The sequence below is a fragment of the Urtica dioica genome, chromosome 5, assembly GCF_054948205.1.
Source record: "Urtica dioica subsp. dioica isolate 48M chromosome 5, U.dioica_male_clone48M_v1_H2, whole genome shotgun sequence".
NCBI lineage: Eukaryota > Viridiplantae > Streptophyta > Magnoliopsida > Rosales > Urticaceae > Urtica > Urtica dioica.
Genome location: NC_142760.1, coordinates 15,268,561 through 15,277,008, shown reverse-complemented (window position 1 = coordinate 15,277,008; position 8,448 = coordinate 15,268,561). Strand labels below are relative to the sequence as shown.

General features: G+C 38.2%; 1 long non-coding RNA gene across 1 annotated transcript; it reads left to right on the top strand.

Moving 5' to 3' along the window:
- Positions 1-5,940: 5,940 nt before the first annotated feature.
- Positions 5,941-6,436, top strand: LOC149397558 (uncharacterized). Its single transcript, XR_016296928.1, has 3 exons — positions 5,941-6,021; positions 6,248-6,289; positions 6,375-6,436. It is a non-coding gene; the product is annotated as an uncharacterized LOC149397558 (long non-coding RNA).
- The last annotated feature ends 2,012 nt before the right edge of the window (positions 6,437-8,448 follow it).

Below are 8,448 nucleotides of genomic sequence, written 5' to 3'. Positions count from 1 at the left end.
CTGATGCATGTATGAAGAATGCTCTTTTCTACATCTATCTCACTCAACCTTCTCTTTTAGACACCGAAAAAGATAATGATCTAATTAGGGAGCCAAAGAGGATCAAACTTTCTGAATCCTCCGATCTAACAAAATCAACATACCTATGGCACTTAAGACTTGGTCATATCAGTCTAGATAGGATTAAGAGACTTGTGAGGGATGGTCCACTCCAAGCCTCTGCAATAGGTTCACTACCTACTTGTGAATCCTGCATAGAAGGAAAAATGACTAAGCGACCTTTCTCTGATAAGGGTCGAAGAGCCACTGAGTTGCTGGAACTAGTACATTCTGATGTATGTGGTCCGCTCAGCCAACAGGCACGTGGAGGATACGAATACTTCGTTACCTTCACCGATGATTACTCGCGATATGGTTTTGTCTATTTGCTCAAACACAAATCCGACACCTTTAACATATTTAAGGTGTTTAGGGCTTTAGTGGAAACGCAAACTGGCAAAGTGATCAAAACACTTCGATCTGATCGAGGTGGTGAGTATATGTCTGGAGAGTTCGATGAATTTCTTAAAGAAGAAGGCATCGCTTCTCAGCTTACCGCACCTGGCTCACCTCAACAAAACGGAGTGTCAGAGAGAAGAAACCGAACTCTAATGGAGATGGTTAGATCAATGATGAGTTACTCATCACTCCCTCTTTCCTTTTGGGGATATGCCCTCGAAACAGCCGCTTACATTCTGAACCAAGTTCCGTCCAAAACGGTTCCTGGTGCTCCTTATGAACGATGGACTGGCCGTAAAGTAAATCTTGGCCGCATCCGAATTTGGGGTTGCCCTGTACACGTGCTGAGGCAAAAGACTAGCAAGTTGGCTAGTAGGTCAGAATTGTGCCTGTTTGTGGGATATCCAAAGGAAACCAAAGGTTTTACTTTCTATAGTCCCGAGGACGATAAGACTTTCGTTAGCACGAATGCTCGTTTCCTTGAGGAGGACTTTATGAAGGATGCGAAACCTAGAAGCAAAATTGTGCTTGAAGAAAAGTTGGGTGAGGAAGCTTCTACCTCATCTGTAAGAACTATTCTTACCCCAACTGAAACACAACCTAACTCATCAGAATCTCGTCAAGTAGTACTTTGACGTAGTGGGAGGGCTACTCAAAAGCCTGACAGGTACATGTCCTATGGAGACTCTCTCGTAGCCGTCTCTGACATGGATGATCCTTTTTCCTATAGCCAAGCAATGGCTTGTACCTTTGGCTTGACGCCATGAAAGTTGAGATGCACTCGATGTATGTCAACAAAGTCTGGAAACTTGTAGACCTTCCTGAAGGGATTAAACCCGTAGGGTGTAAGTGTATATACAAGAAGAAAAGGGGTCCGGATGGGAACGTCGAGATGTTCAAAGCACGACTTATGGCGAAGGGTTATACCCAACAAGAAGCGATTGACTATGAAGAAACCTTCTCGCCAGTCGCGATGCTTAAATCCATCCGCATACTTCTATCCATAGCTGCAGCTCTCGACTATGAGATCTAGCAAATGGATGTCAAGACAGCCTTCCTGAATGGCAATCTTGACGAGCGCATTTACATGGCTCAACCAGACGGTTTCGTTGAAAAAGGTCAAGAGACCAAGGTTTGTGAGTTACTTAAGTCCATTTATGGACTAAAGCAAGCATCTAGGTCATGGAATATTAGATTCGATGAAACTGTGAAAAGCTTCGGCTTTGAACAGTTAATAGATGAGCCTTGTGTTTACAAGTTAATACACGAAGGCAAAGTTGTGTTTCTGGTGCTATATGTCGATGATATATTACTCATAGGTAACGATGTGGGTAAATTATCTGAGGTTAAGGTCTGGTTAGCAAAGCAATTCGATATGAAGGATCTAGGAGAAGCCGCGTACATTATGGGGATCCAAATCTTTTGAGATAGGAAAAACCGGACTCTGTCGCTCTCTCAAGCATCTTATATTGATAAGGTGATGGATCGCTTCTCGATGCAAGACTCCAAGAAGGGCCAAACACCCTTTAGGCATGGAGTTTCACTCTCTAAGGACCAGTCTCCCAAGACTGTACAAGAGATTGAAGACATGAGGAAAATTCCTTACGCCTCTACCGTAGGAAGCCTCATGTATGTTATGCTTTGCACTAGACCTGGCATCTATTTCGCCGTTGGCGTAGTAAGTCGTTTCCAATCCAACCCTGGACCCGGGAACTGGATTGCTGTTAAGTATGTTCTGAAGTATCTTCGAAGAACTAGGAACTTGATGCTTACATACTCAGGTACTGACCTGACTATGACGGGATATACCGACTCCGATTTGCAAGCGGATAAGGATTCCATGAAATCCACTTCGGGATCTGTGTTCATCCTTAATGGTGGAGCTGTTGTGTGGAGGAGTATTAAGCAATCTTGCATTACTGACTCCACAATGGAAGCGAAATATGTGGCTGCTTATGAAGCATCCAAAGAGGCTGTATGGCTTAGAAAATTCCTTAAGTACTTGTTCCAAACGTCGACGAGCCCATGACCCTTTATTGTGATAATAGTGGGGCTGTCGCTAACTCAAAGGAACCTCGAAGCCATAAGCGCTCTAAGCATATTGAGAGGAAATACCATTTGATTCGAGAGATCGTGCAGCTCGGAGACGTGGAAGTGAAGAAGATCTCAACGGTGGACAACCTGGCAGATCCATTCACCAAGGCCCTAGCGAACAAGATCTTCGACCAACATCGAGAGGGATTAGGCATGAAGGACTACACACATCTTCTTTGAGTCAAGTGGGAGTTTGTTGTCAATGGTGCCACAAGAAGAGTTGTAGTCTTTATTTTGTACATTTGATGTAATAAAGTCTCACGAAGACTCTTGCTTGTAATTGCTTATTCATTAATAAAAAGTTGAAACGTTCATTCAATCTTCCTTGTCTGAAGCTTTATGATAAAACATTAGTCTTTAGTCCTTAAACAAACTTAACAACTTACGAAGAGACAAATGTAGATTTGCATGAACAAACTCTTCATAGTTTGCTTATAACGATATATTCGCAATCTAAGGGTCAAAGGACTATTGACCTCAGTATGATTGTTAGGAGAATCTATGATGTCTGGTTATGATGCATTGAGAGTTGGAGACTCTATAGTTCTTCTAGGTATCTTCCGAAGGTACTGAATTGACCAGTGCACTTCTAGAGACAAGATAAGAACAAACCATTTAACCTCTTATCTCTCGAAGTCATTACGTATGAATTGCATCGTGCTTACCTTAATCCTGAAATGAGACATGCCATTTCACAGCTTACGTATTCTCATTTGAGAAAGTCAGAGTTCGGACTCACTATGTGATTCTGAACATTACCTATTGGTGAAGTACTAAGTTGTGAAGATGTCATGAGTAACTTTGTGAAGTTCTCATAGATATGGAATTCATGTACAAGATTGCTGAAACGCAATGTATATCACCTCATGCTTTGTTCCTTAGAATGTGAATAAATGAACTGGTCGGTGTCCAAACTGAGTCTTGACTCTTTTGGATGAAACAATGTGACTTGTTAGCTCCTCGTCAATACATTGTTTTTAACTTATTCACAAGCGACAAAGGAGTTGAGGAAATAACAGCTAGAAGGGTAAAATGGTAATTTTGTAAATCCCGACTAGCTGATGACATTCATGAAGGGTAAACACTGATAATATTCAGTGGATCCGCTCATCATAATTTGGTTGAATTCTTGAGTAGAAAACAAATTCATTTGAACCGAGAGATTTTCAGTGTCAACTCTTTAGTGGAGTCAGTTGACATTAAGCTAAACTTGGAAAAGGTTTGTGAACTTTTGAGTCCAAGTGTTTAGCTCAAGCTTTGTTCATTTGGGTCCATGAGGTCACTATCACGAATCACATCGAGTAGGAATAGTTAAACTGGAAGCTAAGTCAAAACAAGAACGAAAATTGTCAAAAGGGTATTTTTGTCTTTTGAGACATACACTACCAGAAATATGGGATACAACTACAGTTTTTTTTTTAACTTCAGTTTAACCTTTTAATAGAGTCTTTCAATACTGACTACGGTCACCTTTTTTTAGGCCTATATTAGACTCCAGTCGAATATAAAGCTGTAGAGAATGGTCTATTTTTCTCTACAGCTAATATAAAAAAGTAGTGGTAATACTCAAAAAATTAAAAATGATCAAAATTTCACCATTTTGAAATGGAGGAAAATTTTCCACAAAATTTTCACACATTTACACTACAGTCAAAGGTAAAAAAGGATTTGTAATACTTAAAATATAAAAAATTAACAAAATTTTAGTTGGGGGGAAATATTCCACAAAAGATTTTGTTTTTGGCGGTGTACGAAAACTTCAAATTCCACCAAGTATAGAAACAACACTATATTCACTTATACTAATTTCAATTTACCATTTTTTTATTCATCAAAGTCTCACTCTCATCCCCTTCTCCCTCTCTCACACGCACTGCATCCGTCTCATCACCTCTGTCATGCGCTCGACCGCCTTTAGCCCTACTTGAAGCCTTTGAAGTTTCTCTTTGCTTCTATTCTCGTCACATTACTACCAAGAACAACAAAAAGAAAAAAAGAAAAAAGAAATGGGACTTTGCTCTGGGCGATTTCGCGAGGGAGAGTGAGCCAGAGAGATTCCGAGAGATAGTTCGTGGCCCGTGGCTCGTTCATTAACAAGGTAGGAGTTTCGATTTGAAAATATTTTCCTCTTTGGTCCGATTTTAGTGTTTCTGATTAGGGGTTTTAATTTCTTAGCTTGAGTTTCGTGGTTTGCTTATGCTTGGGCACGGTTTATGCTTATTTCTAATTAGAGTTTGTGAGCTAGGGTTTGTGTTTATGAATTTCTCTTCTTTTTGGCCGAAAATTGGATTTTAATTTTTGGGGTTTTTACAATCTGAAGCTTGAATCATTGGATTAATACATGGGTTTCGATGTTTAAGTGTTGAGTTGGAGTTTTATTTGCTCAATTTCAAATTTTTTGTTCAGATTATTTGCTCGGTTTTGTGACGTGTTCTTAAAGGGTAATATTTGCATTAAGTGTTTATAGCCACAAAAGAAATGAAATATTTCTTTTCATACCTCTGCTTGTTTATTTATTTATTTTTCTAGAGAATACATAAATGGATTTTTACTTGCCAATTGCCGCCGCAAGGAATCAGAGGCGGTACTGGTCGCTGGAGCTTCACAGCCGATTCATCAGCGCTGTAATTTTACAAGTTAAATGTAAAATACAAGTTGTGAGGATTGCTGTAATTTTCCACAGGTGCAACTCCAAAGCAGATTAGAGAATTGATGCAAGTCGATGGACTCACAAACGACGAAGTCAAGTCATTTGCAAGTAAGTCCAGTTTTTCCGTGGTATATGGATTGGATTGGGCTCGGTTTGTTGTTGTTCTTGATCTGAAATTCTTTGAGTTAGGGTTCCTGAATTTTAATTGATTTTTTGGCCGAAAATTTGTAAAGAAATTGGGTTTTTTCTATGTTGTTTAGCTTGAACCTGTTAATTGATTTTTGGGTCTTCGTTTTGAGAGTTGAATTGGAGTTTTTGCTTGGTCAATTTCAGATAGCCGGAGCTCCGCTCTTGTAGATGACAAAATGCAACTACACTTAAGATCTGTGTCACTATAAGTTTAGCGTGAGTTGAATTGTGTCTTCAGAAATCGAGCCAGAAACAAACAAGAGCGCATATACTTGTTTATTCGTGGATGGTTTATGTTTGTGTTGTAGAAATTACGAATTTTGTTTTCTCACAACACTTGTTTGCTATTTGGAATAATCTGAATTTCCATGTTCATGGTATGGCATTAGGCATATTTACCGGCCAAATAGCAAGGACATTTGTGAACAAAAAAATAAAAATAAAAATTTAACGCTGCAGATGACTACGGCTATCGCCATCGAAGATGTACGGCGAGAAATGAAGATCCTGAAAGGTTTATCCGGGCACAGACATCTAGTTAAATTCTATGATGCATATGAAGACAGCAACAATGTGTATATAGTAATGGAGTGAGTATTCTCTTGTTCTTTACCTATAAGTTTGAACAAAAAAAAAAAGAAAGAGAGAAAAAATCTTTTATGAATCGCTTGGCCATTGAAATTTTACATTCTTGACTAGGTTTCTATGATATTAGTTAAAACCGGTTCCAATTGTTACCATCTTCTTGCTGAGGTTTTGTAAAGTCATCTGCATTTCCAATCACCTCATAATGCACTCTCTCTCTCTCTCTCTCAGGTTGTGTGAAGGTGGAGAACTTCTTGACAGGATTCTATTGAGGTAGTAGTTATTGTATCTCTTGTGTGTATGTGATATTGGTTTGTTATGAATCGTAACATGTTCAAATTTCTTGCCTGTATTGCAGAGGAGGAAAGTATACAGAGGAAGACGCTAAACTTATAGTGACACAGATCTTAAGTGTAGTTGCATTTTGTCATCTACAAGGTCTTGCTTGGTCAATATCAATTGGAACCTCAGCCTCTCCGCTCCGCCTCCGAATCTGATAGCCGGAGCTCCGTCACTCTCTGCCGCCTCTGCAAAGGAAGCTTTGCCGACTCTGTTCTCTGGTCGCGATTGTGTTCTTCACGCTCAGGTCTAGATTATCGTTGATATTTCAAAGCTGATATGGTTCTCTTTATCTCTCACATTTGTTTTTTCCATTTTTCCTTTCTGATATTCATCATGTTTTCTCTATTCGATTGTTTTCTCTCAGTTATCTGTAGCATTTTCTTTTTGTAAAATACAGTGTCTTATGTGCTTCAATTTTCAGCTTCACCTTATTTTGGTTTCTGGTTTATATCTGTCTTATTATATCCGTCTTATTAGAATCTGAATTAGACTTAGCTTACGGTATTGAAACATGCGTGCTCTTTCAGTTTCAGGAAAGAAAAAAAAAAGAGATGCTACAGTTACCTGAATTATACACCTTGTTATCGTGCTTCTACAGTTACTGAAATTTATGAACTCACTCTTGTTATCCGTACTCTCAAGCTCTCCACTCCTAGCTTTGAGTAATTTTTCTCTTCTCACTTTCGATTTAACTCTAGATCATGAGATTTATAACATAATGAAAAGAAACTTGTTTGTCTTAGTTATGTTTACACATTTTTTTTCTGTGAATTGTCTATGTATATTAAAACTAAATGCATTAAGAAAGTTTAGTATCAACATAGGTAGCACTGGAATGAATCAGACAATTTCCATAGATGTGGTTCGTAAGCCCTACCACAAAGATGCCTGGAATTCAATAGAGATGTTCATTAGGACTGTGATTTGTTTATTTGATCTTGGTTTCTGCAATATAGTCGGAATAGTATATCTTCGATTTTGAAAACTGCATCGGAACAAGGGTTTTACGTGTTTTTATTTTTATTTTCCTACCAAACGAGATTTGCTGCAGATTGTTTTCACTTAATAGGGAATAACACATCTAGATTTCTTCTTGGTCAATAATGGCGGTGAAATATCCTATTTTTCTCTTCGTTGACTCAATGTTTCTTATGGGATTTTTTTATTATCTCAGGACGATCCGCCTCTCGCCCAGCACCCCGTGCTGCTCCCCGTCCCGCCCCAGGTATCTACTCTTCATTCTGTGTATTACTGAAATCATAATTATTTACAATACAAGATTCTTTGATTTAAAAGCTTTACTTGAAAAATACCTGATTAAACCAAATAAAGCTATGTGCAATTTTTTAATCAACAAATTTATGATTCGATGCAGTTCATCAAGCACCTCCCCCGGCTCCCGTCCAACAAGGCGGTGGTGGTGGGATGCTAAGCGGTATTGGATCCACGATCGCTCAAGGTATGCTTCGAATTCTTCGACGCAATCCGAAACCATCTAATCTATGCATTACAGATCATCTTCGCAGTGAATTGGTAAATGAACGCGTCTGCTATTTTTATCCCGTTTGTGCAGGAATGGCCTTTGGCACCGGAAGCGCCGTTGCTCACAGGGCTGTCGATGCTGTGATGTGTTAATTTCTCTGATCTCTAGTTGTTTCTTAGACCATTAACTGTTAGTAAGTTTCTTATATTTGCTTTGTTTACATCAACTCAAGTATTCATGGTTGAAACTTTACTTACAGGTCACATTCATGAAAAGCTATATTGTTCTTTTTTTTCCTGAAAGGATACCATGTCTATTGCCTCAATCCTAGTTAGAATATTATATGTATAGAACTCATTAGGTACAATTTGGAATTTGTTTTGGAAATCATTATTTGGTGTTTTTTTTTGGATATTTATGTAAATGATATTTATTATTGATTTAATGAAATATGAGATTTTTTGGATATTATTATTGTGTTTAATATAAATGTATTTTATTTATTTATTTATTTAAATATATGTTTTTATTAAAAATAATTTCTCTACATAGATAAAATGTAGTCTATATTGTTAAAATATAACTTCATGAATATAAACTACACCTA